General features: G+C 39.9%; 1 protein-coding gene and 1 long non-coding RNA gene across 5 annotated transcripts in view; both read right to left on the bottom strand.

The window, feature by feature from the left end:
- The window catches only part of LOC122219490 (cytidine monophosphate-N-acetylneuraminic acid hydroxylase), a 337,267-nt gene that overhangs the window by 87,569 nt on the left and 231,144 nt on the right, over positions 1 to 18,554 (bottom strand). The gene's annotated exons all lie outside the window — the stretch shown is intronic.
- On the bottom strand, positions 4,038 to 5,702 carry LOC122219492. 2 transcript variants are annotated; one of them, XR_006202403.1, is made up of 3 exons: positions 5,554 to 5,702; positions 4,429 to 4,522; positions 4,038 to 4,231 (listed from the first exon to the last, which is right to left on the bottom strand). It is a non-coding gene; the product is annotated as an uncharacterized LOC122219492 (long non-coding RNA). The 2 variants fall into 2 exon arrangements; XR_006202404.1 differs by having other exon boundaries at positions 4,039 to 4,120.

Here is an 18,554-nt window from a genome sequence, read left to right as displayed (position 1 = left end):
TTTTGCTTTTGTTTTCCCTTGCCTCCAGAGACAGGTTGAGAAAAAAGTTGCTGTGGCCAAGGTCAAAGAAGTTTTTGCCTGCTTTCTCCTCTAGGATTTTGATGGCTTCCTGTCTTACATTTAGGTCTTTCATCCATTTTTAGTTTATTTTTGTGTATTATGTAAGAAAGTGGTCCAGGTTCATTTTTCTGTATGTCACTATCCAGTTTTCCCAGCACCATTTGCTGAAGAGACTGTCTATTTCATTGGATATTCTTTCCTGCTTTGTCCAAGATTAGTTGGCCATACACTTGTGGGTCCATTTTTGGGTTCTCTATTCTGTTCCACTGATCTGAGTGTCTGTTTTTGTGCCAGTACCATATTGTCTTGATGATTACAGCTTTGTAATACATCTTGAAGTCCAGGATCGTGATGCCTCTACCTTTGGTTTTCTTTTTCAGGGTTGCTTTGGCTTTTCAGGGTCTTTTGTGGTTTCATACAAATTTTGGGATTGTTTTTTTCTAGTTCTGTGAAGAATGCTGGTGTTATCTTGATAGGGATTGCATTGAGTATACAAGATTACTTTGGGTAGTATCGACATTTTAACAATATTTGTTCTTCCAATCCATGAGCATGGAATATTTTTCCACTTTTCGTGTCTTCTTCAATTTCTTTCATAAGCTATACTATGGTATACTATGGTATACACTTGGTGTATAGGAATGCATCCGATTTCTGTGTGTTGGTTTTATATCCTACAACTTTGTTGAATTCATGGATTAGTTCTAACAGGTGTTTTTGGTGGAATCTTTTGGGTTTTCCACATAGAGTACCATGTCGTCTGTGAAGAGTGAAAGTTTGACTTACTCCTGGCCGATTTGGATGTCTTTTTTTCCTTTGTGTTGTCTGACTGCTGAGGCTAGGACTTCCGATACTATGTTGAATAACAGTGGCAAGAGTGGACATCCCTGTCATGTTCCTGACCTTAGGAAAGCTCTCAGTTTTTCCCATTGAGGATGATATTAGTGGTGGGTCTTTCATACATGGCTTTTATGATCTTGAGGAATAATACTTCTTTCCCTACTTTCTTGATGGTTTTTATCAAGAAAGGATGCTATATTTTGTCAAATGCTTTCTCTGCATCTATTGAGAGGATCATGTGGTTCTTGTCCTTTCTTTTATTGACGTGATGTATCACATTGATTGTTTTGGGGATGTTTAACCAGCCATGCATCCCAGGCATAAATCCCACTTGGTTGTGGTGAATTATTCTTTCATCATATTGTTGAATCTGGTTGACTAGTATCTTGTTGAGGATTTCTGCATCCATGTTCATCAGGGAAATTGGTCTAGAGTTTTCCTTTTTAGTGGGGTCTTTGGTTTTGGAATCAAGGTAATGTTGGCCTTGTAGAATGAGTTTGGTGTCTTGTAAACAGCATATAGACGGATCTTGTTTTCTTATCCATTCTGTTACCTTCTGTCTTTTCATTGGAGCATTTAGTATGTTGACATTTAGAGTGAGTACTTAAAGACATGAATTTATTGCCATTATGTTGCCTGTAGAGTTGGAGTTTCTGGTGGTGTCCTCTGGTCCCTTCTAGTCTTTGTCGCTTTTGGTCTTTTTTTTGTTTGTTTGTTTCATCTTTTCTCCCCTCAGAGAAACCGCCTTAAAATTTCTTGCAGGGCTAGTTTAGTGGTCACAAACTCCTTTAGTTTGGGGGAAACTTTTTATCTCTCCTTCTATTTTGAATGAAGCCTTGCTAGATAAAGAATTCTTGGCTGCATATTTTTCCGATTCAGCACATTGAATATATCCTGCCACTCCTTTCTGGCCTGCCAAGTTTCTGTGGGTAGGTCTGCTGCAAACCTGATCTGTCTTCCCTTATAGGTTAAGGACTTTTTTTTTCCCTTGCTGCTTTCACAATTCTTTCCTGAGTTTTGTGAATTTGACTATGATATGCCTTGTTGATGGTCGGTTTTTGTTAAATCTAATGGGAGTTCTCTGTGCTTCCTGGATTTTGATGTCTGTGTCTTTCCCCAGGTTAGGAAAGTTTTCTGGTATGATTTGCTCTCATAAACCTTCTACCCCTTTTTCTCTTGCTTCATCTTCTGGGACCCCTATGATTTGGATGTTATTCCTTTTTAATGAATCACTGAGTTCTCTAATTCCTATATCGTGCTCTTTTGCCTTAGTTTCCCTCTTTTTTCTGCTTCATTGTCCTCCATAAGTTTGTCCTCTATATCGCTGATTCACTGCTCTGCATCATCCATCCTTGCTGCCGTGGCATCAATTTGAGATTGCATCTCAGTTATCGCATTTTTAATTTCGTCCTGACTAGATTTTACTTCTTTTATCTCTGCAGAAAGGGATTCTATGTTTTTTTCAACCCCAGCTAGTAATCTTATTATCATGATTCTAAATGCTGGTTCAGACATCTTGCTTGTATCTGTGTTGGTTAAGTCCCCAGCTGTCATTTCTTCCTGATGTTTCTTTGGGGATGAATTCCTTTGTTTCACCATTTTGATGGAAGAAAAAGAATTCATAAAATAAAAATAAATAAATAAAATTAAAAATTAAAAACAAGACAAAAAATCCAAATAAAGAATGCTAGATCCCAGGTGTGTTGTGGTCTTGTTGAAAGAAGCTTGATAGAATAGAGGAAAAAAGGGAAGAAAAGAAAAAAAAGACAAAAAAAGGCAAATGTCTGAAAATTTTAGAAATCAATACAATAAAATAGAATAAACCGAAATGATGAAAGTAAAATAGAATTTTAAAAATTTACAAAAAAGTAAGAAATATAGTAAAAAATAAAAAATCTTTTTTACACAAATGAAAAATAAAAATAAATTTTTTCTCTTTCTATATTCAAGAATCAGAACAGAAAAAGAAAAAAACTGAATAGATGGACCAATGAACAGAATGAAATACAACTGAAATTACATCGGTTTCCCCTAGAAGTCAAGCTATGAAGCCCCTTATAGTCCGTAAACGAAGCAGGCAGACAGACTTGTGGTGTTCCTCTAAAGCACAATTGACCCAGCTGGACAGTGCTTGGTGTAACAGCTCCATTCTCCACTAGATGGCACTGCTTAGCTTACTTGGATGGATTGTTGGCGGTGCATGTAGGTGTGTTCGTGCACGTGCAGGAGGGGTGAGAATGGCATCACCCAGCTACCCAGTCTCCAGTTTCAGAACTCTGTGCTTTCCCCAACTGGCAATCAAGCATCCCTCCTTTGTCTCCAGCTTCCGTCACTCCCAGCTTCTACACTGTTTGTGACCAAGCTGTCAGCCTGCCAGGCAGCACTTCCCTCCCGACTTTTATCTCAAATGGGTCTATATTTCCAAACCCTTCACTTCTGAGGGCTGTGTAGCTTTGACCTGCTTAGACCCTCTCAGGGCGGGGGGGGGGGGGGGGGGGGGGGTTCACTGAGCAATGGCCAGGTGCTGGCCCGTCCCCAGGAATGTTCACACGACCGTGCCTCTACCGATGCCCAGAGACCATGGCCAGGTACCAGCCACCCCAGAAAAAGTTCATGCAATCATATAGCAGCAGCCTTTCAGGGATTATGGAAAATCACAACACACATCTGGCACCAGGCTTCACACTTAATGACTTTGTTCCAGCACCAGCGAATGCCGTTGTTCTCCAGGGTCCACTGGGACCTTTGTCTGTGGGGAGAGGCCACACAGCCTCTACCCAATGTCCTCCCAGCAGTGAACTGCCTCTCCTCATGTGTCCCAAGGACCCCCTGGATCCCACTCTCCTCCTGGGGATTCCCACCAGAGCACCACCAGGTAACAAGCTGCAGAGTTTCAGACTCTGTGCTCCCCTGGTTTATAGTCTTAATGGAAGTTAAACCCTCTCCTTTCTTCCTTTTGTGTGCAGTCCTTTGCCGGTGTTTCCACTCTTTCTTTTCTCTCCAGCTGATTTTGGGGGGATTGTTTTCCCATACTCTCGTCCTGTCTCCGTCCTGTCTCCACAAGCAAACACAGCTCCCTGCCCTCCGCGGCTTCTCTCTCCCCCAGTTCACCTCTCCGCGCTGTGTACCTGCCGAGTTCTGTGGTTCAGGTTGTGCAGATTGTTGTGTTGATCCTCACATCAGTTTTCTAGATGTGCAGAATGGTTTATTGTTGATCTAGCTGCATTTCAGGCATGAGACAGGCAAAAAAAACTTCCATGCTGCTCCGCCATCTTGGCCCCTCCCTTAACAAAGGTATTTCTTTGATAAGACTAATAGAACTGACAAATTTCTAGTGTAATTTGTCAGAAAAATAAGAGAAAAATACAAATGCCAAGATTAGGATTGAAGAAGAATTACAGATTCTACAAGCATAAAAAATACATTAAGTGGACATTATTAACTTTATTTCAATATTCTGAAAATTCAGATGACATGGATGAATTCCTAGAAAAATACATCAGAAGAATTTAAGAAGAAATAGCAAACCTGAATACTCTTCAACCACCAAAGATAATGGTTGGTGGTCTAAACTCTTCTCACAAGGAAAACTCCAGGCCCAGATGGCTTCACACAAGTTCTACTAAAGTCAATGGAGAAATCATTTTAAACTTACAAAAAATTTTCAGATAACTGAAATGGAATAATCCATTCCCCCAACTCATTTTGTAAGGCTACTTTAATCTTTCTTTTTGAAGTAATCTCTACACCCAATGTGGGTCTCAAACTCACAACCCCAAGATCAAGAGTTGCATGCTCTACTGACTGAGTCACTCAGGAGCCCACCCTGAGGCTACCTTAATCTTTGGGACGGTATGAGAAAGATTGAAGTTTTTTTTCATTAAAAAAAAATTTAATGTTTAGTTGTTTTTGAGAGAGACAGACAGAGTGTGAGCAGAGAAGGGGCAGAGAGAGATAGGGAGACACGGAACCTGAAGCAGGCTCCAGGCTCTTGAGCTGTCAGCACAGAGCCTGATGCAGAGCTCGAACTCATGAGCTGTGAGATCATGACCTGAGGCAAATTCTGACATTTAACCAAATGAGCCACCCAGGCATTTTTTAAAAGATTTTAAAAAAATGTTTATTTATTTTTGAGAAAGAGAGTGCGAGTGGAGGAGAAGCAGAGAGAGAGGAAGACAGGGAATCAGAAACAGGCTCTGCACTGTCAGTGCAAAGCCCAACGTGGGGCTTGAACCCACAAACCATGACATCATGACCTGGGCTGAAGTCTGTTGCTCAACCAACTGAGCCACCCAAACACCCTGAGAAAGATTATTTATAGGCCAATTTTACTAATGAACATGGATGGAAAAATCCTAATAAAAATATTCACAAACCCAAACCAGCAATATATAAAAAAGATAAAACATCATAATCAACTAGTCTTCATTCCAGAAATGCAAAGTCAATTTAACATTAAGAAAACTAAGATAACTCTCCACCAAGAGAGAATCAGTGAGAAAAATCATATCATCACCTCAACAGACACAACAGTGTAAGAAAATTTCATCCATTCATAACAAAAACTCATAGCAAAATAGGAAAAATTATCTCTCTTAGCTGAGAAAGAGTATGTAAACCAAACCAGCCAAAACAAACCAAAACAAAACCTACAGCAAATATCCATAATGGTGAAACACTGAACACTTTTCTTTGGTACTGGAAATAAGATGAAGAGGCCTCCAATTACACTTCTACTCAACACTGTACTGAAGGACCTCCCTAGGACACTGAGGCAAGAAAAGGAAATAAAAAAAATATAACAGCTGCAAAAAAAAAAAAAAGAGAGAAAATGCTTTCATTCTTTGAAGGTACATTGTATATATAAAACATTCAAGAGAACACACAGATAAATTATAAGAATCTATGAAAGTTAAACAGAATTGCTGGATACCTAATCAATCATTTTAAAAGTCATTTATTCTCGGGGCACGGGGGCTCAGTCAGTTGAGTGTCCGGCTCTTGACTTCAGCTCAGGTCTTGATCTCATGGTTCGTGGGATTGAGACTTGAGTGGGGCTCTGTGCTGACAGCTCAGAGCCAGCTTAGGATTCTCGCTCTTCCTCTCTCTCTCTCTCTCTCTCTCTCTCTCTCTGTCTATGCCCTCCCTACCCTCAAAATAATAAACTTTTAAGAAAAGGCATTTATTCCCATACCAGCAAAAAAAAAAAAAAAAAAGACTATTGAAATCTTGTAAAGATAAAAACTTACAATTACATAACATACGAAATATCTAGGAATAAATCTAACCAAAGATGTGGTGATTATCTATGGAGAACATTATAGAACTCTATTGAGAGACATTAAGTAGATCTACAAGAGAGTTAATATTTTGTTCCCTGGTCAGAAGCTGAATATTATAAAGATGTCAATGCACTCCAAATTAATTCATAGACACAATACAATCCAAATCAAATTCTCAATGTTCTTTCGGAGGGAGTTTGTTTTTGTTTTGTTTTGTTTACATCAAAAAATGTATTCTAAAATTTATTTGGAACTACAAAAGGCCAAAAAGAGATAAAATATTCTTGAAGAGGAATAAGATAAGGGAAGATTTGTTCTAACAAATATCTAGACTTATTGCAAAGTTATAATTATTGTTATTATTTTTTTAGAGAGATAGCATGAGCGGGGGAGGGGCAGAGAGAGAGGGGGACAGAGGATCTGAAGCAGGCTCTGAGCTGACAGCAGTGAGCCTGATGTGGGGTTCCAACTCAGAAACTGTGAGATCATGACCTGAGCCAAGGTCGGATGCTCAATGGACAGAGCCACCCAGGTGGCCCGCAAAGTTATAATTATTAAGACAGTGTGGTGTTGACTCAGTGACAGAAAAAATACATCAGTAAAAGGATAGAGGGCTGGAAACAAACAAACACATACAATAACACTTGAAAAGTGACATTGTATAGGTGCCTGGGTGGCTCAGTCAGTTAAGCATCTGACTGTTGATTTCGGCTCAGGTCATGATCTCATGGGTTCATGAGTTTGAGCCCCACATTGGGCTCTGCACTGCTTGGGATTTTCTCTCCCTGCTCCTCCCCTGCTTGCTCTCTCTCTCAAAAATAAATAAAACCTAAAAACAAAAAAAAAATGACATTGTAAATCAGTAGGGGAAGGACAAACTTTTCCATATGTGTTACTGGGATAATTTGGAGCCATACTGTAAATATAAATTGGCCTTCTGCCTATAGTATAGACAAAAATCAATTCCAGGCAGATTAAAGATGTATTTAAAAGGCAAACAATGTAAGTAAACACTTTCTTATGTTTTGAGTTCATTTTTGCAATGGATAATGAACCCAGTAACCTTAAAATAGCTGAGCAGTGCAACATAATTAACATGATAATTGCAGTAAAATTGTTGATATTAGTATGCAGGTCAGTAAAATTTGTAGGAAAAATATTTTCTATTGGATTGTAGCCTTTTTTAACTTTATTTTTTAGTTTTTAAAATTTATATCCAAATTAGTTAGCATATAGTGAAGCAATGATTTCAGGAGATTTCATAATGCTCCTTACCCATTTAGCCCATCCCCCCTCCCACGATCCCTCCCGTAACCCTCAGTTTGTTCTCCATATTTATGAGTCTCTTCTGTTCCCCCCCCTCCGCGTTTTTATATTATTTTTGTTTCCTTCCCTTATGTTCATCTGTTTTGTCTCTTAAAGTCCTCATAGGAGTGAAGTCATATGATTTTTGTCTTTCTCTGACTAATTTTGCTTAGCATAATACCCTCCAGTTCCATCCACGTAGTTGCAAATGGCAAGATTTCATTCTTTATGATTGCTGAGTAATACTCCATTGTATATATATACCACATCTTCTTTACCCATTCATCCATCGATGGACATTTGGGCTCTTTCCATGCTTTGGCTATTGTTGCTAGTGCTGCTATAAACATGGGGGTGCATGTGTCCCTTTGAAACAGCACACCTGTATCCTGTGGATAAATGCCTAGTAGTGCAATTCCTGGGTCGTAGGGTAGTTCTATTTTTAGTTTTTTGAGGAACCTCCATACTCTTTTCCAGAGTGGCTGCACCAGCTTGCATTCCCACCAACAGTGCAAAAGGGATCCTCTTTCTCCACATCCTCGCCAACATCTGTTGTTGTCTGATTTGTTAATGTTAGCCATCTTGACAGGTGTGAGGTGGTATCTCATTGTGGTTTTGATTTGTATTTCCCTGATGATGAGTGATGTCGAGCATTTTTTCATGTGTCGGTTGGCCATCTGGACGTCTTCTTTGGAGAAGTGTCTATTCATGTCTTTTGCCCATCTCTTCACTGGATTATTTGTATTTTGGGTGTTGAGTTTGCTAAGTCCTTTGTAGATTTTAGATACTAACCCTTTATCTGATATGTTGTTTGCAAGTATCTTCTCCCATTCTGTCGGTTGCCTTCTAGTTTTGCAGATTGTAGCCTTGATTCTTACTATTTTGTTTAGACTAACGACTTGATTCCACACCGTTCAACCGGAAACAAAGCTTAGTGGGAGAGGAGAGCCAGAGAAGTGACATGGAAGCTACAGATTACAACAGATTTGTGAACTTGGCCACACAGTGGTGGCAGGACCTAGCTGATACTGAGGTATATTTTAGCTTTATCCATGTCATTATGCTAAAGCAAAATGAGTTACTCAGAGAAAGACAAATAGCATATGATTTCACTCATGTGTGGAATTTAAGAAACGAAATAAACAAGCCTAAGTTAAAAAAGAGACAAACCAAGAAACAGACTCTTAAGCATAAAGAACACACGGACGGTGACCAGAGGGGAGGTGGGCAGGGTGATGGGGACTAAGGAGGGCACTTGTTGCGATGAGCACCAGATGTTGAATGGAATAGTTGAGTCACTGTATTGTACACCTGAAGCTAACATTATACTGTATGTTAGCCAACTGGAATTTAAATTAAAACTTAAAAAAAACACCAAAGACATGTTTTAAACAACACTCATGTGTAAGAGCAAAAACTTCATGGACTGTATTTGTGACTAATTGTACAACAGGTTATTATAGTTTCTGTTCAGTGGAAAGGGCAAAATATTCCCACAAAGGGTGTTAATGTAGGCTTTTTTTTTTTTTTTGTACCCATGCTGTCGATTGTTAAGTGTAAGAGTCTGATCATGGTGCTGAATAAATGTAAGTGTGTCTTTAAAAAAAAATAGGAGGGGGCACCTGGCTGGCTCAGTCAGTACAGCATGTGACTCTTGATTTCCAGGTTGAGTTCGAGCCCCATGTTGGGTTGAGAGATTACTTAAAAATAAAATCTTAAAAAAAAGGCAAGCAATCAAGTTTTTTGAAAGATAATATAGGAAAAAATTTTCATGATCTTGGGGTAGTGTGGATTTTTTTCAACAAAACACAAAAGGCACCACCCAAAAAGAAAATTAGTGTTATTTTATACTATATTAAAAATTAGGGGCATGTGGGTGGCTCAGTCGGTCAGGCGTCCAACTCTTGATCTTGGCTCAGGTCATGATCTCATGGTTCGTGAGTTTGAGCCTCGTGTCAGGCTCCGCGCTGACAGTGCAGAGCCGGCTTGGGATTCTCTCTCTCTCCCCTTCTCTCTTTACGCCTCCACCACTCATGCTGTCTCTGTCTCTCTCAAAATAAATAAATAAACTTAAAAAAATTTAAAACACAGAACATGCTTGTCCAAAGGCACCATAAATAATGAAAAGACAAACCATCAAATGGGATATATGTAATACCCTTATAACAAAGGCTTTCTTTGCAGAATATATAAGAACTTCTAGAGATCAGTAATAAAAAGACTGCAATATACAAGAAAAATGGACAAAGGTTTCAACAACACTTCACAAAAGAGAATATTCGGATGGTCAATAAACACAAAAAGAAGGCTCAACCTAGCAATTGGGGAAATGAAAATTAAAACTACACTAACATACCACTACACCCACCAGAATGACTAAAATTAAAACAACTGAAAATACCAAGTGTTTATGGGCAGTAATGGAAACTCTCATATTACTAATGGTTCGGTCACATTGGAAAACAGCGGCATTTGCTAATGAAATAGAAAATACACACACATTGTGACTTACCGGTCCTACTTCTAATTAAGTCTCAACATTAGAGAAATGTGTGCATATATTCTCCAAGATACATGTACAAGGATGTACATCACAGTATTCATAATTGCTTCAAAATGGAAACCCAAATGTTCGTCAAAAATAAAATGTTAATTACACATTTATGTATTACGTAAATAAATTATAATGGTACAATATCATGCCATGGAAAATAAGACCAAGTGCAAATGAACCAAGTAAGACTACTTGTAAAAACATAACACCAGTATATTAAGGGACAACACACACACACACACACACACACACACACACACACACACGTGTACGCAAATATATACAATGTGACTTCATTCAAATAACATTCCCAGACAGAGGCACCTAGATGGCTCAGCTGTTGAGCATCTGACTCTTGATTCCAGCTGAGGTCACCATCCCAGGGTCTTGAGATCAAGCCCCACGTCAGGTTCCGTGCTGAGCATGGAGCCCACTTAAGAGTCTGTCTGTCTGTCTGTGTCTCTCTCTCTGCCCCTCTACCCCACTCATGTGCTCTCTCTCAAATTAAAAATATTTTTAAAAATTAACATTCCCAAATAGGCAACTAAAGTATACTGTTTAGGAAAGTGAGAAAGATATTTGAGAAGTAGAGTACTCCATGCCTTTGGTGGGGAGAGAACTAAAATCAGAAAGAAGACATGCTCTGCAGCTAAAACAGGACATAAAGGGAAATTTATTCTTTAGAAAAGAGGAAATCATAAATCAATAACCAAAACCCTCAACTCTAGATCCAGAAAAAGGAGAGCAAGCTAAACCCAAGGCAAAGAGAAGAAAGAAAAGAATAACCATTACATTAGAAACTCAATGAAGCAGAACACAAAACACTAGAGGAATCAAAAGATTCCAAAAGAAATTTGGATTCCAAATTTAAAATTTCAAAAGATTCCAAAAGAAAAGATTCCAAAAGATGGCTCTTTGAAAAGATCATCAAATTGACAAACCTTTAGGCAGATGGACCAAGAGAAAGAGAGAAAACATCTGTCACAAGAATCAGGAATGAAAAAAGAGACATTATCATCAATCCTACACATATTAAGAGGATTGTAAGGTGATACTTTAAACAACTACAAGCCAACAAATACGGTAACAGAGGTGATGTGGACCAATTCCTGGAGGAACATGAATTGCCAAAAGTGATTCATGAAGAAACAGAAAACCTGAATAAGCCTGTGACAGGTAAAGAGATTGAATTAGTAATTACAATCAATACTTCCACAAGGAAAGCCCAGATGGCTTCATTGATGAATTCTACTGAATATTTCGAGAAAAACTAGTATCAATCCTTCATAAACAGTTACACACCAACTGGGATTTATCATAGGAATACAAGATTGATTTAACATTAAAAATCAATTAATATACTATATGCCATATTGATAAAGAGATTAAAAACCACATGGTCATCTCAAAAGTTACACAAAGAGCATTTGACAAAAATCCAACATCTCTTGATAATTAAAACAAATCAAAAACAAAAAACTAAGAACAGATGGGAATGTCTTCAATCTAACCTGCAGAAAACCCACAGCTAACATTATACTTGATGAAAGACTGGTTGCTTTCCCCTAAGATCAGGAACAAGACAAGGATGTCTTTTCTTACCACTTCTGTTCAACACTATATTGGGGGCTCTACTCAGGCAAATTAAGCTAAATAAAGACATACAAGCCATCAAAATTGGAAAGGAAAAGTAAAACTATGTGCAGAAAACATGACCTTCTATATAGAAAAATCCAAAGAGATTTACTAAAAAGTTCCCAGAGTTAACAGACAAGTTCAGCGAAGGTACAGATACAAGAATAATAACAAAAGTCAATTGTGTTTCTATATGATAGCAACAAACCAAAGAAGAAATTATAAAAATAATTCCATTCAGAATACCATCAAAAAGAAGAAAACACCTAGGAATAAATTCAACAAAAGGAGTGCAAGACTTGTACGCCAAAAACTACAACACGTTGAAGGAAAATAAAGCTCTAAATAAAGAGAAAGACATCCCATGTTAATGGATCAGAAAACTTAAAATGTTAAGATGGAAATTCCCCCTAAATTGATCTACAGGTTTCATGCAACCCCTATCCAAAACTCAGAAACTGACGAGCTGATTCTAAAATCTTCATGGAATTGCAAAAGACCCAGAATAGTCAAAGCAATTTTTAAAAGAACCAAGTTGGAGGACTCACATTTCCCAATTTCAAATTTACTGCAAATCTACAGCCATCGAGACAGTGTGGTGCTGACATAAGGATAGACACAGATACCAATGGAAAAGAACTGAGAGTCCAGAAATAAATCTGTGTGTGTGTGTGTGTGTGTGTGTGTGTGTGTGTGTGTGTGACCAGCTGATTTTCAACAAAGGCACCAAGATCGTAAGAGCTGAAAGGATAGTATTTTTAACAAAATGCTGGCGGGACAATTGAATAGCCACGTCCAAAAGGATGAAACCGTACCCCTGTCCCACACCACATAAAAAAAGCAACTCAAAGTGAATCACAGACCTAAAAATTACTGGTTGAAACTATACAACTTTTAGAAGCCAACTGTAGGGAGTGAGTTGGAGGACTGGAGGGCTGATGAAAGAAAAAGACACGATACAGACACAAGATGGCAGTAATGTGCGCATGCCTTGTGTGGGAGACACAGAGGGTAGGTTGAGGGAGAGGCTTATCACACCATGCCAGGGACTGTCCATTGTTCAGCAGGGCCACCGACCTCAGGGGAGAAGAGCAGGGGAAATTCCAAGGGAGAGAGGCCGATGTGTCTACGTGGTGTCAGCTTGGCCACACAGTTGAGCACTTGTGCCAGAGAGTTCAAAGGGTCACCGAGCTTGGGATCTTTACAGCACCGCGGCTTATTCTGTCTACGGCTAACAAACGTTGTCAGCTTCACGAGGTAGGCAAAGCAGTCTTTACAGGACTCAATTCTGCTCATTTGGGCGATGCTTAAAACCACTGAGTGTACAAGAATTTGAGTTTAGCACCACCAGCTTTTCAGCTAATGGGTCTCTGCTTGCTCTTGAAAAATAAACAACCGGGGTGCCTGGGTGGCTCAGTCGGTTAAACGTCCGACTTCAGCTCATGTCATGGTATCGCGGTTCACGAGTTCGAGCCCCGTGTCAGGCTCCGGGCTGACAGCTCGGAGCCTGGAGCCTGCTTCGGATTCTGTGTCTCCCTCTCTCTCTGTCCCTCTCCCACTGTACTTGTCTCTCTCAAAAATAAACAGACATTTAAAAATGTTTTTAAAAACACTAAAAAAATTAAATAAAAATAAATTGCCTAGAGAAGAATGTAACAGGGCCATCTTGGGCTCACTTACACTTTAAAAAAGTAATAAATCTTTGTGACTTTAGATCAGGCAATGATTTCTTAGATACCACACCAAGTGAAAAAAAAGGCAAAATTGGGGTGCCTGAGTGCCTTAGTCAGTTGAGCATCCAATGCTTGATTTCAGCTCAGCTCATGATCACAGGGTTGTGGGAATAAGCCCTAAGTTAGACTCTGCACTGAGTGTGGCACCTGCTTACGATTCTCTCTCTCTCCCTCTGCCCCTCCCCTGCTCGCAACAGCATGCAAGTTCTCTCTCTCTCTCTCTCTAAAGTACAAAAGAAAAAAGACAAACTTGATAAATTTGGCCATTAAAATAAAAAACTCTCACACTTCAAATGATACCATCAGGAAAGTGAAAAGACAACACGCAAATGTTTGCAAATTGAATACCTGATAAAAATTTCGTATCAAGAATGTATAAAAAAACTCTTAAAACTCACTAACAAAGCAAATAACCCAACTAAAAAACAAAGGATTTGAATACACATTTCTCCAAAAAAGATACATGAACGGTCAGTAACACACATGAACAGGAGCTTAATATCATTAGTCGAGAGAGAGACTCAAATCAAAACCACAATGAGATAGCACTTCACATCCATTAGGATGGCTATTATAATAAATACAAATAATAGCAGGCTTTGGTGAGGATGTTGACAAATGGGAACCAACATGCACTTGCTGGTGGGACTTCTGGAAACAATTTGGCAGGTTCTCAATGTGTTAAACGCAGAGTTTCTGTATGATTGAGCAATTCCACTCCTAGGTCTCTACCCCAAAGCACTGGAAACATATGTCCACACAAGAATTTGTACACGAATGTTCATTTGGCTATTATGAAAACAACCTGAATGGCCATCAATTGATTCGTGGGTGAACATAACACGCATGTCTGCACGACAGAATACTATTTGACAATAAAAAGGAAGGATGTACCAGTGCGAGCTACAACATAGATGAACCTCCAAATACCGAGCTAAGTGAAGGAAGCCATAAAATGCCACATATTGTAGAATCTCATTTATATAAAATGCCCAGAGTTGGCAGATCTATAGAAACAGAAAGGAGAGTAGTGGCTGCCACGGGTGAGAGTGGAGACGTGGCTGGGGAATACGGAATGACCAGGGATGGGCATGAGGTTTCTTTCTGGGGTGACAGAAAGAGTCTAAAATCATTGTGACGATAGCTGCATATCTCTGTAAATACACCAAAGACTATTGACTGAGACACTTAGATCAATTTTATAGCATTTAAATCCTATGTCAAAAAATCTATTTTCAAAAAAGGGAAAGGGGGCACATAAGAGACTTCTGGCATGCTAGTAGGTATTGCTACAGTTACTGACTTGGGTTAAACTGGTATTTATAGGTGTTAAACTTTATGTTTTATGAACTTCTCTGTATACACCTTATAACGCACAACAAAAATAGCGGGGAAATTCGTATCTTAAATATGGCTTTTCAACAAAATAAGTCAGTCAGAGAAAGACAAATACCATATGATTTCACTCGTATGTGGAATTTAAGAAACAAGACAGATGAACATATGGGGGGGCGGTTAGAGAGGTGAAACAAACCATGAGAGACTCTTAAATACAGAACAAACCGAGCGTTGATGGGGGTGCGGTGGGGGGAGTGGATTAAAGGGGTGATGGGCATTAAGGAGGGCACTTGTTGGGATGAGCACTGGGTGTTATATGTAAGTGATGAATCACAGGATTCTACTCCTGAAACCAATCTTGCATTGTATGTTAACTAACCAGAATTTAAATAAAAACTTGGAAAGAAAAATACATGCATACATAAAGAAGGCTTTTCAAAGCATATGCACTCCTCACTTACTCTGAAATGTAACTGTAAATAAAGCCCGCCCTTCCAGGAGGGGGCAGACCACCTCTGACACCAGGTAAAATCAATGCACAAGGTCAAACACCAATGCATTTGCCTTAGTTCCCCAAACTGTCTCCGGATTGTCTTCTAGGGACAAGAACTGGAGGGGGTTTGAGTTATTTTTAAAAAATTTTTAAGTATATTTATTTATCTTTGTGAGAGAGAGAAAGTAAATGGGAGAGGGGCAGAGAAAGAGGGGGAGAGAGAGAATCCCAAGCAGGCTCCACACTGTCGGTCACAGTCTCTAACTTGAGGCTCGATCCCACAAACCGTCAGATCATGACCTGAGCTGAAATCAAGAGTCAGATGCTTAATTGACTGAGCCATCCCAGGAAGCCCAAAGTTTTTTTTAATTGTGTTTCTTTTAAGTGATCTCTAAGCCCAACACGGGGCTCAAACTCATGACCATGAGATCAAGAGTCACATGCTCTAACCAACCGAGCCAGCCAGCCACCCCATTTGAGTTATATTTTAATGATAAGTGCTTCCTGTGTGTGATGCATGAGTAATAATGATGAGAGTAATAATTGAGCCTCACCTAGAGGACAAAATACTAAAGAAAAAGAGAAAAAGACATTCCTCCAGGACATCTTTCCACTGTCAATTTCCTATCTTTCTCTATCACCGACGTTTTACAACTTTTCCTTTGGAAATAAAGCTTAAAATAAAAATAAAATAGGGGCATCTGGGTGGCTCAGTTGGTTGGGCATCCGGCTCTGGCTCAGGTCATGATCTCGTGGTTCGTGAGTTCGAGCCCCGTGTCGGGCTCTGAGCTGACAGCTCGGAGCCTGGAGCCTGCTTCGGATTCTGTGTCTCCCTCTCTCTCTGCCCCTCCCCTGCATGCTCTGTCTCTCTCTCTCTCTCTCAAAATAAAATAAAATAATAAAATAACGTAAACAAATTTAAAAAAAATAAAATAGACCTGGGTTGGGTCTATTTTTGAAAGAGACTCACAGAAATTTACAAAAATAGTCGCAGGTCCTGTGTCTCCTTCAACTAACTTCTACTAGTGACATTTTAGATGACTGTTACTACCGTGTTATAACACCCAAACCAGGAAACTGACGTTGCTACAACACTGTCGGGTACACACTTTATCCCACAGTCACCAGTTATACATGCACCATTTTCACCCATTTTCATGCACATGTGTGGGTGTGTGTGTGGGTGGGCGGGTGTGTGTGTGTTCTATGAGATTTTAGTCCATGTATAGACGTGGATAGCTACCACTCAATCAAGATAACGTAACTCTTCCATTGTCACCAAGGACCTTGCTCGGTGAACTCCCAAGGAACTCCCCTTTATATGGCGCCCCCACTGTGCCTATCCTCTGGCAACCACTGATTTATTTGTTCTCTACACTTAATGCCATTTTGCGAGTGCCATATAAATGGAATCATACGGCATTAGATTGACTTTTAAATTGTCGAGATCTCTCTCATTAAAGGAAAAAAAAAAGTCTCAGCCCCACATAGTCTCCAGCTAGTTGTTTTTCTCCTCACCCTCAGAGTCCGACATGCTTTTGGGGATTGCTGTTTCTATACACCTAACAGCTCACTGGTTTCTATCCTACATTTCTGCTCATACTTTCTGTTTCCGCTGTTGACTCATCCTTCCGCTACCCGGTCATTAAATGTTGTAGTTACTCAAGGCTCTGTTCTACATTTTCTTCTTTTGACACTTCTTCCTAAGGGATCTCATCCATACCCATGGCCCCAGAACACTCATGACTCAAACTCAAACACACACACACACACACACACAGATACACACACACACACACACACACACACTGGAGCCACAAAGCCATTGCTGTAAACGAACTGCCTTTTGGACATATCCTTCAGAATATCTTAAGCACACCTGAAACTTAGCATGTCCAAAATTCAACTTGGCACATCTCACCCTCCCAAACCTTCATACGTCCGCCATGACCCTGTTAGCGGACACCCCCTTTCCTCTCGCTATCACATATTCAATTCAAGTCCATCCATTTTACCCAGAAAGTGCATTTTCACGACCATCCTCCTCTCCCACCTCACCCAAACTACCATTATCTCCCTTCTGGACCACTGTCAGACTCCCTAACCGATCACCCTGCCATCACTAAGTCATTCTTTCCACTATGGCCAGAATAACATTTAAGATGGACATATTAAGATAATCTCATCCTGCCAGTCCTTCTCTTGCCTCTCAAATATCCATCAATCTCCTGCCATTGTTTCCAGAAGACCTAATATGGCCTGGACCACAGTGACCCCTAATCACTTCCTCCAGCTCGTTTTTATCTAAGCTGTTTCTCCTAACAACACCTGGCCTTTTTTCATTTCCTCAAAGTACAACCCTGTACCCAGAATATATCGCTTTGATCCCTTCTCACGTATTTTACTCTCCTACCCTCAATCATCTCCACTGGGAAACCTTCCCTGAGTCTCCAGAGAAGGTCAACTCCTGCTATAACAGTCTCACAGCACCGTGTTCCTTTCTTTCATGTGAGATACTAAACCTATAATCGTATGTTTAATTATGAGACTGATTAATTACCTGTACCCCCTAAAAAACTGAAAACCACACAGGGAAGGAACCGTGTGTGTGTAAGTTTGCTGCTGCACCTCCAAGAACCTAGCACACACGAGGATCCCAATTAATATTTACTGAAAGAAGAAATGAATATTGCACCTAACGGCCCACCACAGTGATTCTTACAAAACCTTTTACACGAACCTGGGATTTAAACATGCGAGTATTCCTAGAATATCTTTAGAACAGCTGCATGTTTGCTTGAGAACTAGGCATGTACCCAAATGGTACACTGACATGTTTAAAATGAAATGTCCTACAGACAGTATCCCCAACATGACTAGGCAGCAGTCTACAAATTTATTTGTACTGCACGTGACCTTCCCCCCCAGAAACAATTTGCGAATGGTGAGTAAGCTCCAACCCAGCCCTCAAAATCTTACCTATCTCTCGATGGAGTCAGCATCTTACTGTAAGAACTTTAAGGCTGACTGCACTTCTGAACCAAGAATTCAGGGAACCTCTCAGTCCAGAGCACCCCTCAACTCCAAGCCCTTCAGGGCTTGAACCCCCATGGGCTCCTTCAGCCCTGACCCTTTAGTCTTTCTCATGGCCCTAAAGCTTTTTGAGCCCTAAGCAAAGCAGGAGGCAATGTATACACAGAAGCAAGTTCCAAAATCAAGAAGATCTGCTGGTAGCCAGAGACAATAGTAATGAAAACCTGCAGAAAAGAAGAGGTCACGAGTGAAGGGCTGGGCACAGTGGACATGGCATGGGA

This window comes from Panthera leo, chromosome B2, assembly GCF_018350215.1.
Source record: "Panthera leo isolate Ple1 chromosome B2, P.leo_Ple1_pat1.1, whole genome shotgun sequence".
Classification (NCBI taxonomy): domain Eukaryota; kingdom Metazoa; phylum Chordata; class Mammalia; order Carnivora; family Felidae; genus Panthera; species Panthera leo.
This window is presented reverse-complemented; position numbering and strand designations above follow the sequence as displayed.